Source organism: Aedes aegypti, chromosome 3, assembly GCF_002204515.2.
Source record: "Aedes aegypti strain LVP_AGWG chromosome 3, AaegL5.0 Primary Assembly, whole genome shotgun sequence".
Taxonomy (NCBI): domain Eukaryota; kingdom Metazoa; phylum Arthropoda; class Insecta; order Diptera; family Culicidae; genus Aedes; species Aedes aegypti.
This window is the reverse complement of record NC_035109.1, coordinates 308,752,492-308,770,365: the sequence shown is the minus strand read 5'-3', so window position 1 is coordinate 308,770,365 and position 17,874 is coordinate 308,752,492. Positions and strand designations below refer to the sequence as shown.

General features: G+C 37.1%; 1 protein-coding gene across 2 annotated transcripts in view; it reads left to right on the top strand.

Annotated features, from left to right (window-relative positions):
- The window catches only part of LOC5575216 (orexin receptor type 2), a 641,361-nt gene that overhangs the window by 553,695 nt on the left and 69,792 nt on the right, over positions 1-17,874 (top strand). The gene's annotated exons all lie outside the window — the stretch shown is intronic.

Below are 17,874 nucleotides of genomic sequence, written 5' to 3'. Positions count from 1 at the left end.
ATAAAACCCATCTAAAGAAGCACCAAACGTGGGGAACAGTATTGCTATCGTATGTTATGAGATTGTTTATCTTGTCAGTAAAATGAAACGCCTACACTCAATGGTAAAATGTGGATTTAATCATTGCTCTTTCTTCTGGGCTCTCGTTTACTGTCATTGTTTATCAAACTTGCTACAACTTACGAAACATAGTCGATCATGGACCAATATAGATGTGATGTTTTCTTCGCTTGCTTCGATCGTGCTCCAAAATCATATGAGAGCGAATTTTGCAATGCCAGCTTAAGAAAATTTCTAGAATAAAACCTAGAATAATCCGAGGAAGAAATCTTTAAAAAAATATTTGAAGAATTCTAAACATACTCACGCTATCTGAGGGCACACGTCGTCGAAGAATCCCAAAATATATTCGTGAAAAATTCCTCCAACGTGAAACCATTTCCCCTTCACAATCCCTGGCTACGAACGTGGTCGTAGTCGTGTGATGGTCTTTTTACTTAACCAGTTTTCGGAAAAGAAAAGTCATCTCAATGCATGTAATGTGACATATCATGGCATTTGGGGCAGTTTGAAAAATCGATTTCCCTTTCCCTGATTCGATTCGGATGCGGGAGTGTCTTCTGAGAAATGAAACTTTCAAACTCAACTTTCACAAGTGCTTTGATCTGAGCCAGAAGCAATTGAGTCAAGGGCTGCTTACTGCTTAATGCTTAACCACCCATCATCGACGGCAACAGCTTCTCGAAACCAATCCAACAACGAGTTAAGCAGTAACCTCATCAAAGGAGTTTGAAAGTAACCATCACCACATTGAATCTTCGTTCGCAATAATAATTTCTGCTTCGCCTTTTAATTTTATGTTTTATTGCACTGTTGAGCATCCGATGTCGGGTCAAGACCAGCTCCACGGAGATCTATAAACCCTTTTTCCAACGCAGTTTTATCATCATTCGTTTCCCTTGATGGCTATCGTAGAAATTGTGCACTTTTGTGGTCAAGTGCGTATAATTAAAACAGACGCTGCAGCTACTTTTGAGCGGTGCTTATTTATCTGAAAATTCATTCTGCTCGATGATTGCAAGAGTTTTTCCACTTTGTTGGGCTTCCACTTGAGCTGACGCACTTGGGATGAATTTTCATCCCTTACAATCGATTTCTTAATCATTTCTACAAGTGGATCAGTGGTTAAGACACTCTTCAATAAAATGTCACATAAAGAGACTACTCTTGAGTTTTCATTAGATTAAAAATTCAGATAAGGAATACAAGTCAATAAAACAATATTTGAAATTAGCCGTACCACAATTATCGTATACTTAACAAATCGTATCCGATATAAAACTCGAAAATGACAACAATTACCATCGATTGCATAAAAAGGTAGGGAATAACATTCAAATCCCTCGAAGAAGAAAACAGCGACTAATTTTCCTGAAAGCAAAATAATGACTAACCATGCTACAATCTGCTACGCTAATTAGATTTTCACGAGCACAATTTGGCAATATGTTCTGGCAACGATAATTACCAGTGTCATAATCATTAATAGACCGTTTCCAAACAGCTTAAAGTAACACTCTTCAATACAATAACACCCATCTTTTGCCATTCACGTCGCTGCTTCAATGAATCGTCTTATTTTGTCTTCAGGATAGGTACCTAACCATCGTCTCTTCAGTAGTAGTAGCAACAGCTACCAAAACCGCTGCCAACACCGAAAACAACTGAGGTTTCTTTATCATCACCTCATTTTCTCCCACCAGCCACCAATCACACCTCCGAAACTCAACTTCATCCAGAAACTCTAACGGAGAAACGAATCCTTTCCCATCCTGACAATAATCATTAGAGAAGAAGTGTCGGTGTGGTACCCCCCAACCTCCCACGATATCTTTATTTGTCAGCTCAATGCTTCCCATTCCCTACTATGGGGAGTAGAAATAATGGCCCAAAGTGCGATTGCTATTGTTGTTTGTCCTGGAAAATGTTTCCATTCGGCAGTGCCTTCCTCCAGCACATTGTACACGGGAGCTAAGAATTTTGAAGCTCTGATGATTCTCACAGTGCCTGACACGTTGTCGTTACGCAGTCAGCACAGTTCATGTAACACTACAGTACAGGTTGGTTTCGAATAAGGCGATTTGGGATGCCAGAAGTGTACACTACATTCGAAATAGGATTGTGATAATCATAGAATGACATGAATCTTGGTTGTAGGATAAAGCATGGCTTATCTGCCCTATTTGCAAAACCAAGATGTGGAAAATCATCTGGTTTCAATGGAGACGCATGGTTACCGTGTGGAAGCTCCTAAATTGAAAGTTAGATCTAGTTTCATATAGGGGTAGACGGGGTGGTTTGGTCAATGGGGTGGAATGAGCACCCCCTTAAAACTGCATAAATTCTTTAAATTTCATCTGAAATAACATGCAACCCTAAAGCTGATGAGGAAATAAAGCAATAGGCATGTTATAAGTCAATGTTCAAAACTCAAATAAAAATAAATAAATGATGTTCGAAAAAACTGCCCATATCGCCCCGAATGACACTTTTAAATTTCATCATTTTCAGAATTATGATGTTTGACTGTTAGAATGTTTTTAAAAAATTATATCTTCCTGCACGGAGTATTTATAAATACTAATAACTTTCAATTGTGGTAACAAAATAATTCAATTTTTAGATTACATGAGATTATTTTGCAGTCAAAAATGGGGTGCTCATATCACCCCATCAGTAAAAAATCGACTCGAAAGATGAGAAATTTTGAAAAATCAATCATTCATCCGTGAATTTTATAAGACAAAGGAAATCATGCGGATCTAGTGCATTCATCTGAAAATTGTTGGAAATCATACAAACATTCGAAAAATTCATAATATTTTCAGCACTTTTATCGACTGTTCCTTAGAGTGGCCAAACTGCCCCACTTTCCCCTAAAGTTTACGTACGTTTCTTCCTATTCCCATTCTTTTTTTTCCTCTTTTTTTGTCTTCTTCATCTCAAAGATAATGTGATATATTCTAACCTATTGCTTTGTTATTTACTCCAGACATGTTTAACCTATAGAATAGTATATGTATTACACTCCAACCTCTTTTTACGACCCTTTTTTTACCGACGGTTCTTTTTCCGATCACTTTTTTACAACCGAAATTTAGATTAACGACCGTTTTTATAAATGATCATTATCTTAAAAAGTATTCAAAATAGAGGATCATGATGTTCAGCAAAATTGTTCAGTAGTTCAAGGGCTAACATATGGTGGTCATTGAATTGCGGAATTCTGCCACTAGGTGGCGTTAGTGAGCATAGAAATTTTGTTTTGCGGATTTAGAAAGATAACGTCTTCGACAAAGTTGTTCAGTAGCTCAAGGACCATCATTATAAACGCTATGAGGTTCAAAATTTTGCCACTAGGCGGCGCTAGTGAGCATCGATTTTTTTTTGTTTTCCAGATAGCTCAGGATCCTAGCCACTTAGAAAGATGGCGTCTTCGGCAAAGTTGTTCAATAGCCCAAGGACTATCATTATTCTAGCCAAGAGATTCGAGATTTTGCCACCAGGCGGCGCTCGTGAGCATAGAACTTTTGTTTTGCGGATAGCTCAGGATCCTGACCACTTAGAGAGGGCGCCTTCGGCAAAGTTGTTCAGTAGCTCATGGGCTGTCATTATAAGAGCTATGAGATTTAAAATTTTGCCACCAGGCAGCGCTAGTGAGCATGATTTTTTTTGTTTTGCGGTTATCATAGGATCCTAGCCACTTAGAAAGATGGCGCCTTCGGCAAAGTTGTTCAGTAGCTCAAGCGCTATCATTATAAAAGTTATGAGATTCGAAATTTTGCCACCAGGCGGCGCTCGTGAGCATAGAACCTTTGTTTTCCGGATAACTCAGGATCCTAGCCACAATAGAAAGATGGCGTCATCGGCAAAGTTGTTCAGTAGCTCAAGGACTATCATTATAAATGCTATGAGATTCAAAATTTTGCCACCAGGCAGCGCTAGTGAGCATAAAACTTTTTTTTTGCGGTTATCTTGTGATACTACCCACTTAGAAAGATGGCGCCTTCGGCAAAGTTGTTCATTAGCTCAAGCGCTATCATTATAAAAGCTATGAGATTCAAAATTCCGAAGACGCCATCTTTCTCAGTGGCCAGGACCCTGAGCTATCAGCAAAACAAAAGTTCTATGCTCACTAGCGCCGCCTGGTGGTGGAATTGTGAATCTCATAGCTTTTATAATGATAGCGCTTGAGCTACTGAACAACTTTGCCGAAGGCGCCATCTTTCTAAGTGGCCTGGATCCTGAGATATCCGTAAAACAAAAGTTTCATGCTCACTACCACCACCTGGTGGCATAATTTTGAACCTCATAGCGTTAGTCCTTGAGCTACTGCACAACTTTGTCAAAGACGCCATCTCTCTAAGTGGTCAGGATCCTGAGCTATCCGGAAAACAAAAGTTCTATGCTCACTAGCGCCGCCTGGTGGCAAGATCTCGAATCTCTTGGCTAGAATAATGATAGTCCTTGAGCTACTGAACAACTTTGCCGAAGGCGCCATCTTTCTAAGTGGCTAGGATCCTAAGATAACCGCAAAACAAAAGTTTCATGCTCACTAGTACGGCCGGGTGGCAAAATTTGGAATCTCTTGACTAGAATAATGATAGTCAGGCTGCGCGGTTGCGGAATTTTGAATCTCATAGCTTTTATAATGATAGCGCTTGAGCTACTGAACAACTTTGCCGAAGACACCATCTTTCTAAATGGTCAGGATCCTGAGCTATCCGGAAAACAAACATTCTATGCTCACTAGCGCCGCCTGGTGGCAAAATCTCGAATCTCTTGGCTAGAATAATGATACTCCTTGAGCTACTAAACAACTTTGCTAAGATAACCGCAAAACAAAAGTTTCATGATCACTAGCGCGGCCGGGTGGCAAAATTTTGAATCTAATAGCATTTATAATGATAGTCCTTGAACTACTGAACAACTTTGCCGAAGACGCCATCTTTCTAAGTGGGCAGGATCCTGAGTGTGGAGTTTCGACAATCACCGGGAAAGGAATCACCCTCCACGTAATGCTCACGCAACTTACCAGGACAAGTGTCAGTTCTCAAGTGAGGCAGAGCCAGGGGGGGTTTACGCAACGAGGTTCGCCTACCGTTCATGTTTTGTGGGTGTAACGGCTCACAACGCTGCTAGGCATCCCGCTTTTTGAGTGTTGAAATGCATCAGCATTTGCTGTTTGGCATGACCCGCGTTTCGACCTGTGCTGTTTGGGTCGGCCCGCGTGAGAGATGATACTGTTTGGGACGGCCCGCCCGAGTGATGATTGTTAGGCGTGCTTTGTTTGAAGTTGACAGCCGTACACCCACCCTGGGCAGAGCATGCATGCATCTAGTATGCAAGTGACAGGAGCGTGTTACTAAGGGAGACCAATTTCGCCAACATGACAGTGTGCATTAAATTTGAACATATAAAACCGCTTGCTGTGATCAATCCTATTATCACTTCCCAACGCAGTGGATTCTATATCCCACACTGAGCTATCCGGCAAACAAATATTCTATGCTCATTATCGCCGTCTGGTGGCCAAATCTCGAATATCTTGGCTAGAATAATGATAGTCCTTGAGCTACTGAACAACTTTGCCGAAGACGCCATCATTCTAAGTCAGTGGTCCTCAGCCTAACCGACTACACGGGCCATCTAACCGCTTTCAAAATGAGTCGCGGGCCGCATGATTTGTAAGGATTAATTTTAACAGCTTTTAATGTGATTGCAAAAAAATCCCTATTTCGATGAAAATGGATAAACATTTCTGGGAACCTCATAATCAAAACAGAGGGGTTTGGAAGCAAAGGAAATAAGTGTCAGAGAAACAAGGCCATTTTTTTTATAAATTATGTTAGGTAATATAACAGAATTCATGAAAATTCATTTTGAGATTTGTGTACTAAATTTTTACTTAAAGTTGTGACATTTTTTCAAAAAACACTAAAAACATGGATGATTTTCTCAGCATTGGATTGACTAGAATTTTAAATCAAAGTCTCTTTAAAATCATAATCATATATTCTTTGAGCACTCACAAAACTTTAGCGTAAAATCTAAAAACTATTCAAAATCAATGAAGCAGTCATTCAAGTCATCTTGCAAAAGTTTGGGTTCACCCTTAAACACGAAAATTCTGTGAAATCTCAAACCAACCATGTACGCGCCATTATTTGAGTTTGAAAATTCTGTACAAAAAAATATAATACAACATAAGTATACTCAGTCAGCTCATCAAAGTTGACATTTTTTTATGGAAGATCGAAACAGTTGGAAACATTCAAAAAGACTTTAATCTTGAAATACTACGAATAACATAATTCTGTGGACACCTCTAAAAGACTAAGATAATTGTGCTTATTCCGCGCAGCGTGTGAGTCGAGAGGAGTCGCTCTCACCTCGAGTGACGTGAGACGACTAATGCTAATCAAATGGGAGCGAGTCGACAATTGTCACCTCATTCGACTCGTCTCATCTCACACGCCGCGCAGAATAAGCACAAATGGCATAATTTTGTAAACTAAAGTATGTTCAGAAGAGTGGGGATTTAAAGATTTTTTGCAGGCTGCTATTTACCAGAACTTCTTTAAAAATTCAAGAAAATCTCAGGATTTTAGAAACTTTGAATCTTTGAATGATTGTGAGTTGATAATTAATTGATAAAAAAGTCAATTTCATGTCACTCCTTATGTCATAGAGATGGATAAACGCAGATACTATCAAATGTGTGATTTCGAAAATTGACTTTTCAAGAACAAAGTTTCAAGAGCAAAAGATTATGAACCTTAATATATAAAAAAATATAACATGCGGGCCGCATCACATTAATATTTAAAATCCATTCGCGGGCCGCATAAATGCTTCACGAGGGCCGCATGCGGCCCGCGGGCCGCAGTTTGGTGAACACTGTTCTAAGTGGTCAGGATCCTGAGATATCCGCAAAACAATAGTTGCATGCACACTAGGCCGTCCCTTATTTCTCGAAAATGCGAAATGTTATAAGTTCGTCATTGTAAAGTGCTCATTTTTGTAAGAAAAAAATCAGGTAAAAATTTGAAGTCCGTACGTGGACGCTAAGTGGTCCCCCAACGACCCTAGAGGTATTTGGTGTAAATGGCCCCCGTGCGCCCAATCGAGCTCGCTGCTCTAGTGTACACTACATGAGTACGAAAAGCCACTAGTAACAAATTTATAATCAGCATAGAACTTTAAGATAAATAATATTTTACGCTGTGAATATCTTCATAACACTGCACGCTGACATAAGATTCATAACTACAAAGGAATCGTTCAAATATTACGTAATGCAACAGGGGGAGGGAGGAGGTCTTCCATAGTGTTACGGTCCACACAAAAATTTTAACTTTTTCCGTACAAAAGCTGCAATGTGGGGGAAAGAGGGGGTCTAAAATTGACAAATTTTGCGTTACGTAATATTTGAATCATCCCAATGAAAACAAACTTCTATGCTGATTATCAACGCGCGCAGGATTATTTGTTACTGGTGGTTTTTCGTTCTCATGCTGCGTGCATTAGAGCAGCGAGCTCGATTTTGCGCACGGGGTCATCTACACCTAATACCTTCGGGGCCGTTGGGGGACCACTTAGCGTCCACGTACGGACTTCAAATTTTTTATCTGATTTTTTTCTTACCAAAACGAGCACTTTACAATGACGAACATATAATGTTTCGCATTTTCGAAAAATAAGGGACGGCCTAATGCACACTTGTACTGCCTGGTGGCGCAATTTCACTTAAGCAGTGTTGCCAGCTACGAAAAAAATGTTGTACCCTTCATGAAAAACTGGATTACAGTTGAAGAATATTGCTATGTTGCTAAGCAATATATTTTTCTGTTCCGTTTAATGGTTTTGATCTTTACTTTATTCTTCTTAAACAGTGTTGCCAGCCACATGAACATTTGTGATTCGGCCGACTGTATGGCACGCAACACTTTCTTCAATTTTGGTGAACATTCGGTATCGTTATCTTTAAAATTTTTTGGTATTTGCATATCACACCCCCATAAAATTGGCTCTTTTGATAACAATCGAGCAGTGTTGCCATCTATTACTAAAATATGAAAACTTGAACGGCCATTTTGGAAAGTTCTCAAACCATGCTTCAACTTTGCTGAATATCTCGAATCAGTATTTCCGCATCTAGACGTTGCATTTTTCAAAACCATAATTACAACAATGATTTGTTTACGACCGATTTTTTTACGACCCCCCGATAACGGTCGTAAAAAGAGGTTGGGGTGTACTAGCTTGGTTATACCGGCCCTAATCTTCTGTCTACGATCAACAAACCCTACTCATCCCTCGCTCCTGGTGCAATGATTAGCGCAAGTCCACAGAGATTATATAACTATTCCACAATGCCACTATCTCCAATATGATCAAAACAATCAGTTAGGCCAAGGTTTGTGCGGCCCGCGGAGTGATTTTGAATATTGAATTAGTGCATGCGGGACGTTGTGATTTCAGAAGTTAAAAATTTATCTTCTGTAAAATTTCGCAAACGTTTTTCTGTAGTGGTCCATTCGATTAGTCTTCAGATTTTTTTTCTTTCCTATGTGGATATCGACAAACTAAGGGAAATTTAATCGATTTCTTATTTTGCCCGATAACCCAAAGTTTCTTCAACTCTTCGTTATCTCAAAACATTGCAATTTTCAACGTTCCAGTAGCAATTTTTTCTAGTACAGTCATCTCTCCCTTAATCGATATTGAAGGGACCTTCGAGTTAGGGAGGTATCGAGTTACAGAACACAAAAGCAGTGCAACTGCGTTCCAAAAAACCATCGAGTTAGCCATGAAAACCAACTTTTACTATGGTTCTCTAACTCGATATCGAGATAAGGAATATCGAGTAAGGGAGAGTTGACTGTATTTCTATTTAAATTCCCAAATTATGCTGAAGTTTTAGTTTCGCTGTGGATAAGGATTTTAATGACATGGAAAGTCATTTCAATATTGTACTACTGTTGCAATAACACTGTTCGACAAAAAAAAATTTTTGGATGGATCAGGGACGCGTTTATATGGGTCTTGAAGTGCAAGAAAAGTATAGAAAGAGGCCGTTTTCAAATGATTTGCAGCACCCCTGGATTATTTTTTGATAAAGCTTGAAAATTTGGCATTTTTGATCACAAAAAGTGTGATAAGCAAAATATCAATATTTTTTTAAATTCAATTATACAACCATTGAATTTGTCAAATCAATATTTTTAAGCACTGGATGACTTCAGGGAAACGTACACTATTTCAGAAGAATATTGGCATCTATTTTGTATATGAATTTGGAATGTTAACGATCATTAAGCAAGTACGAGAGGATGTGCATCATATAAATACTACTTTTTTCTATTTCACACATCTGGTTCATTATATAATAATTATTATAGGTTCAAGAAGAAGCTTGATTAGGATTTGATTCTTTGCTCCATTAGATAAAGCAATGAGCAATGCAATCCAGTAACATTTGATTTCAACAAGGATACGACGACTACGGAAAATGTATGTGTCTGTTATATTTATATGGGCTGGTTGGTCTAATAAACTCTTAGCAGTAATACAAAATTAGGTTCGACACTGACATGTAAGTGGTCTTACATGAGCTAGTCGGTTTATCAGGAACCGATGGCGAAGTCTATGAAAAATGTGACAATATTGTTATTTGCGATTTCCAAAGATTTTGATACGTACTCATTAAAAATAGATTACCTATCGTGAGGTCCATTTGTTATCAGAATATCCCTTACAGACTAACGTAAAATAGCAACCAACAATTCAGTAATCAACAATTTCACCTTTGTTGTGACACCACTCGACATCCACTCAGGCAGGCATGAGATCTTTTTGATTCAGTTTGTGCACAATACTAATCATTTGTGAAAACTGGTTAGGGGACAGGATCCGTCATTGATTTCGGAATTTTCAAAAGCAGTTTTTTCTTTAAAATCAAGAAAATTTACAGGAAAATGTGTTCATTGTATTCGATTCTCCAACCGAAACACAGTGAACACATTTTCATCGAATAATTTTTAGTTTTGAAAAAAACTGCTTCTGGAGTTTTGATGATGACGATGATTACGCTGACGGAGCGTTGATCGTTAAGTGGTAACATGCCTGCTTCTTACTTGTAAGATGAAAAAAAATCTGGTTAAACCATTTCCAAATCTTTTTTTTTTTTTTTGGTTTCACATTTTACATTTTTTCGGCAATTTTAATCAAACTTTCAAATGGAGCGTTGGTTTCTTGTTCAATGGAATGTTTTCTTCAAATGGGTTTAGTTGTAAGCATATTGGAAACATAAAGAAGTCGACCATTAAAATTAATTTTAAACTCGTTTCCCTTATGAGGCCAAACGTGTCCATTTATGAACCCCCATTGCCATATCCTCTAAATGAGTCAAAATGCTTTTCGATTAAGTGAAGAAACAATTTATCAATACACTTATGATAAACAATTTTGCGAAACTTCACGTAATGTATGTTTTTCTTTCTTTAAACAGGAAGACATATAAAAAAAGTGTTTTACTTATGTAGATTATATCACAATTTTTTGTGAAATTTATTCTAAATCTCTAAACTGAGAGTTTGATTAAAATTGCCGAAAAATATGTGAAATGTAGAATCAAAAAAAAAAAAATATCGGAGATGGTTTAACCAGAAATTGTTTCATCTTTCAAGTAAGAAGCAGGCATGTTACCACTGAATCAGTTTTCACAACTGATTAGTATTGTACACAAACTGAATCATAAAGAGCTCATGCCTGCCTGAGCGGCTTTTGCAAAAAAAAATGTGACAATGTTGATCACTAAATTATTTATTGCTATTTTCTGTTATTCTGTAATTTTTGTAGGGATATTCTGATGAAAATCAATCTCACGATAAGTAAACTATTTTTAATGAGAACCTATCGAAATATTTAGAAATCGCAAATAACAATGTTATCACATTTTTTACAGACATCGTCTCCTGATAAACCAGCTAGCGCATGTAAGACCACTTACATGTCAGTGTCCAACCTATATCAATTTTGTATTTCTGCCGAAAGTTTATTAGACCAACCAGCCCATATAAATATAACAGACACATACATTTTCCGTAGTGGTCGTATCCTTATTGAAATCAAATGATACTGGATTCTTCATTGCTTTATCTAATGGAGCAAAGAATCAAATCCTAATCAAGCTTCTTCTTGAACCTATAATAATTATTATATAATGAACCAGATGTGTGAAATAGAAAAAAGAAGTATTTATATGGTGCACATCCTCACGTACTTGCTTAATGGTCGTTAACATTCCAAATTCATATACAAAATAGATGCCAATATTCTTCTGAAATAGTGCACGTTTCCCTGGAGTCATCCAGTGCTAAAAAATATTGATTTGAAAAATGCAATGGTTGTATAATTGAATTTAAAAAGATATTGATATTTTGCTTATTACACTTTTTGTGATTAAAAATGCCAAATTTTCAAGCTTTATCAAAAAATAATCCAGGGGTGCTGCAAATCATTTGAAAACGGCCTCTTTCTATACTTTTCTTGCACTTCAAGACCCATATAAACGCGTCCCTGATCCATCCAAAAAAAATTTTTTGTCGAACAGTGTAATGCCATTAATTTTTTTGAAAATATTAGAAGATTATCAATGCTTGTTTAATCTTTGTTTTTTTTTAATTTCTCTATTAGTATCATTTCAAACATTACATTCATTATTTCTTATATCTAGGTGTTCTGTGTTATTGGACAACACTATCATCCTAATTTGGTAAAACAAATCTAAGATTTTATTAACATTTTGTTAACAACATATTACATTTCATCTGCCATAGCAGTTCAGATTTTTTACAGGTGAGTTGATTTCACCTGCTTATAAGAGAAAAAAAAAACGTTTTGAATATACTTAACCTAAACGTATAACGCATTAATCGTGGCAATAGGAGATTGTAACGATTTTTGCCTGAAGTTATTAATTATTTTATTTGACATTTGTTCCAATGTTTCAATATTGGATATTCTATGTAACTCACTGGTACTATACCTGGGAGGAAACCTCAGAATCATTTTCAAAATTTTATTTTGAATTCTCTGCAGAGCTTTCTTCCTGGTATTATAACAGTTAGTCCATATTGGTACAGCATACAACATGGCTGACCTGAAAATTTGTTTGAATAGTCTGTTCTTAAGACAAAGTTTTGATTTTCTGTTAATAAGGGGATAGAGACATTTTACATATTTGTTACATTTGGCTTGAATGCCCTAGATACCTAACTTCATCTGATCAATTTATTGGAACCCCTCTCACCGTGACAACATGCCTACTTGAAGGTTTCAAATAAAGAGCTTTTGGTTTATGTGAGAATATTATTGGTTGAGTTTTGGAAGCATTAGGAGAAATCTTCCATTTTTGCAAGTATGAAGAAAAAATATCCAATCTTTTTTGCAATCGACTACAGATGACACGCAGGCTTCGTCCTTTGGCGGAGAGACCTGTGTCATCCGCAAACAAGGATTTTTGACATCCCTGAGGTAACTCATCTGGCATTCTGATAATTAACCTGAAGTGTACGATTTGACAGATAACTTTGAATTATTCTACCAATGTATGTTGGAAAATTAAAGTTCTTTAATTTTACAACCAAACCTTCATGCCAAACGCTGTCGAATGCTTTTTCTATGTCTAGAAGAGCAAGACCAGTAGAATAGCCTTCAGATTTGTTGGAACGGATCAAATTTGTTACACGTAAAAGTTGATGAGTGGTCGAATGTCCATGGCGGAATCCGAACTGTTCATTGGCAAAAAATGAATTTTCGTTGATGTGGACCATCATTCTGTTCCAAATAACCATTTCAAAAAGTTTACTGATTGAGGAAAGCAAACTGATTGGACGATAGCTAGAAGCTTCTGCAGGATTTTTGTCTGGTTTTAAAATTGGAGCAACCTTAGCATTTTTCCATTTGTTAGGAAAATATGCTAATTGAAAACATTTGTTAAATATATCAACTAAAAATGATAAGCTACTTTCTGGAAGTTTCTTGATGAGGATGTAGAAAATTCCATCATCGCCAGGAGCTTTCATATTTTTGAATTTTTTAAATAATAGTTCTCACTTCTTCCAAATCAGTCTCCCAGGCATTTTCGAAAACGTTCTCTTGATTGAGTTGTCATTTGGATTTGGTTGTCATTCGCACTGCGTTGGTTTTAGACCGACCATTTGTTTTTTTTTTTTTGCTCTATCTTTTTAGAGTTCCTTAGGCTTTTATTCGTTAACGCCTCGGCGTCATAGGATGCCTTTTCGGAGGAATTTGTACAAACTCTTCACCCTTTCTTCAAATTTCACCTTCATGTATCTATTACTTCCCTTTTCCCCGACATTTCCCTGCAGGTAAACGATGAGAAAGGCGTTATAAAAGCTATAGGCACAAATCTCATATTTGCAGAGGAACGTGTCATTTGAGCTGACGGTCTGATACCTGCAAATCTACAAGATCTACTAGCATCATCATTGAATGTTTGATATATTTTAAAAGCGGTATACGTTCAGTAGGCTAGTGTGTTTAAAGTGGATAAATTGTTGAGTTTAACGTGTACCCTTTTTTCAAACAAAAACTTTCAAGAATGTATGTCTTTATATCTGCAAATATATAAGGTGACATATTGTATTGCAGTACATAGTCATATTATGGGGTTGAGTAAACTTTGTGAAATCAAGGTAAAATTCAATGGTAAAAAAAAGTTCGTGTACGATCTGAGACTTCCAAAAACTATTTTATACATTGAATTTGAAATTTCTTATCCATTAGATAATTTTCAGGAAAGCTCAACGAATTTGCTTGAATATCATGATAAACACAACAGAACTTCTTCAGAAGTTATCAAAGAACTTCCGGAAACATAAGGTAGTCAATGTTATTGAAAAACACGCTGAAAACTACAAAAAAAATACTTTGAAGAGGTGTAGTTTTAATGTTTCACAATGCGACCGATTTTTTTCCGGATTGTGTCATATAAGGTAACTTCTTCAATATTAAAGTGGTATAAATAAGTCATTCTTGTTATTCAAAAAAATCTTGGAGATACACAAATAAAACATTATTTTGTGTAAGACTTTATGCAAAAGCCATTCTTCTATTCATAAACTTAAAATGAATGAAACAAATAACATCAACTCTAGAAAATTCATCGAAAAATAACAATAATAAAAAATATATAAAAACTGGATTAACAATAATTGAATTTTTTTTTACAATGTTGTTTAGCGTCTCTTCCATTCAAACACAAAATGCGGCAGCTATGTTTACAAAATGTTGCAAAATATAAAACCTCATTTTTTTTAAATTTATCATTATGTACTAGCACATTTGGGCCCATTCACAAATTTCATAACGCTAAAGGGGGTAGGTGGGTGTCCTCGTGATGTTACGGATCATACAAAATTTATAAAATATTCATACAAAAAGTGTTACGAGGGGTGGGTGGGTGTCGAAAAAGGCCATTTTTGGCGTTATGAAATTTGTGAATAAACCCTTTAATTCACAAAAGCACATGATGTGATACTTTTCTGAATCAATATAAGCAACGAGAACTGCGTTTTATTACATTGAAATTACGAGCTGCAATGTCATCATGGCTGCCAAAACAAATGACGGAACAAGTAATGCCCTAACAAATCAATATCGGTTGATTTACACTGATTTAATTGTAAAACTATTAGCAAACATTCTGCATTTAATATTCTAACATAGCATAGCATAGACTGAATGTTGTCAATTGTTGCTAATCCGTGATTGATCGGAACTGGTAAGAACTGCACTTCGATCCAAATGAATATGGGATGAGAGTTTCCGCATAGGGTGATGTGCTAGTAGCCATCGTATTAAGCATTGATCAGTGAGAACTGCAATTTCCCCAGTATTGCAGTGAATGATGCTGATACAAACCGATGCCAAACAAATCTTTCTCAAAACGGCTTTAGCATTGTACAATAACATTTTGATAAATCTTGATCTCTTTTTGGAAATAATGCAAAGAAAATGTATCTCACCGTATTCTCAATCCGTCGTATCGTTTTCAACTCAGTCGCAATCAGTTTCCAGATTCGTCTCACAACTTACGGCTCACTGTGTGTATTGAGTGGTTAAAACACAACATTTCAACGCTATAATAAAATGTTTTACTAGAATATATAGATCTACGGGCATCTCCCTCCATTCCTTCAGCATGATGGAATATACTAATTTCCTTTAAAATCAATTGTTTGTCATCAAAATTCAGCCCAAACATATGAACACAATTCCTTTTGACCGTACAATTATGGCATTTGCTCACAGTACAGCGAAAACAACACAATCAAAGGAAGCGTATTTTTACGTCGTGCATCGCGCACACATTGATGCGCACAAGCTTTTTTTTTTCTCAGTACAACGGATTGAACTTTGTTTACATTCTCAATTATACGCGGCGGTTGAGGAAATTTCGTAAAATTTGGTGATTTATTGAAGTTTTACGGCGTGTGATTGGAATGAAATCCTTCAGTGAAGAAGTACGAAAGTTTTCCATAGTGAAAATAAGTGCCCGGCGAAGTAAGTCACCCACGGGGGCGGGAAGAAACTTTTGTGGCTCAGTCGATCGCTAAGCATTTCTCTCAAATCGTGTTCGTCCATGCGATTTCGGTGAAAAAGTGCAAAGTGGATAATTGAACTGAAGTTATTTACCGAAATACAGTAGTTTTATTGCATTTTTGGTGTAGAAGTGTACAAACCATATCAGCTTTCACAAAATTACACTTGGATAATGAATCTATGTTGCAGGTAAGTTTGAATATCCTCCGTAGTGGAGCATTTAAAGTTTGATATGACGAATAGTAGCGTTTACGACGAAGTAGAACAAAACCCTACTCTCGAAGTGCAATTTTAGCAGATTTCATATTATTGATCCATAACGGCGCCGGCCAAGTTCTTACAGTCAGTTGGGATGGGGAAGGAATGTTAATGTAATGTAATGTTGCTTCTAGAGACCGAGAATACCTCTGCATTTCCACAATCACCTCGGGAAGGGTATTTATTAGTGAGGAAGGAAACAGATCTAGGAGTCATCTTTGGTCGATGATGCGATCCATGGATAAGGGGAAAGTATACGATTTTTACTTAAAACTATATTTGCATTTTGTCTCGCGATGTGAAGATATTTTAATGTACAATATTAAGAAAATACGTTGACATACAAAATGTCGAACTGTTCAAAGGTTTTTTTCAGTAATGACGAAAAAACAGGGCTATGTGTGATAAAACTATGTTTAATAAGAATAAGGGTTTGTGCCAACACTTAAAACGACGAACCACGCAGAGTTTGTTTGAAAAATACAAGAACCTTAATGATAAAGGTATGAATAAAAGTAATTTATAACACTATTAAATCTTCTTAATTTAAAACAATTTGATGAAACTAAGTGAAATAGTCATAAATATTTTATAGAAGAAACCGTATATGACATATTTAAGAAAACGTTACCTTGTAGTACGCCGACATTCATAATGTCGAACTTTTCAAAAGCTATCTTCAGTAATGACGAAAAGAGAAAGGTATATGTGTATTAACATTATTTAAAACAGAATAAGGGTTTATGCCGACACTTCTGGTGACGAACCATTCATAGTTTGTTTGAAAAATACATAAACGTAAGATTGACTCAATATAAATGTTTAATCATAAGCATGAAACGAGCTCACCAGTTGGCAATCCATCCTCGACCGAACACGAACATCTTTCGCACTCGTGCAACTTGAACCGGTCACGATTGTCCTTGATTGCACAGGAACATGGAACACAATTAAAGGACCACGCGTTACCCCACCGCACAGCAAATTGCGCCCATGATGCCACAAAAAAAACGTTTGCTTGGGTTTTCCCCGGAGCACTGCCCAGTGTGGTGCACAATCAAAGACGTGCCCATGCAAATTTAATTAATCCGGTGCTCACTTGGAGCATCAACGAAATTGTTTTGATTACACACGCGAAATGTCCGGCCGAACTGCAGGCACCTGTTGGCGACTGTTCAGTGGCATTTCGCGCGGTGCCAATCATTAAACCATCATCGATCGTAACCGAGTCCAAAGGTCTTGGCCCATAAGGTCTAGGCAAATTCGTAAATGTATCATCATTGTTGATAGTAATGACTGGTGACCAGAGTTGGGAAAAGTTCTGATATTCACACTACAGTAGGCAAGCGTAGCGAATCACAGTCACCGGAGCCAGTGAAACTCACGCGTATCGCTGCTGTAGGCAAAATGCCTTGAAAATAGCAAAACACCCGTTGCTAAGGGCAACCCAAAACTACTGTAGAAAAATGTTCTATTTCCCGTTGCCAAGGATGGAAATCTAGTGATCATGATAAAACAAATGATGCATCGTGGTTGTTCTTTATCATGCGATCATAGCAACAACGACAAACCCTTAGTCGTCAAGCCATCACAACAAACTCTGCTCCGCGAAAAATGAATCGCTCGGCCTGTGAGCTGACGATCAATTGTTCGCGAATCAAAGTCATAATTTTGGAGGATTTTTCTGATTGCACTCCACGATTAGTCTCCTAGCTTGTCGTTTATCATCTGAAAGTCAATCGTGCGTGGTATGTGAGAAAGTTTATCCGTGAATTTTGGTTTGATTCGCATTAATCGCAACATGTTACAATATCCGACAAACCCTTTGTCCTACGACAAACAGTTCATCGGATGCTCGATATATCTATGATCATCGCGCGTGGTGAGGTGTTGAAATCATGTTGCTACAAGAGCGACGGCCCT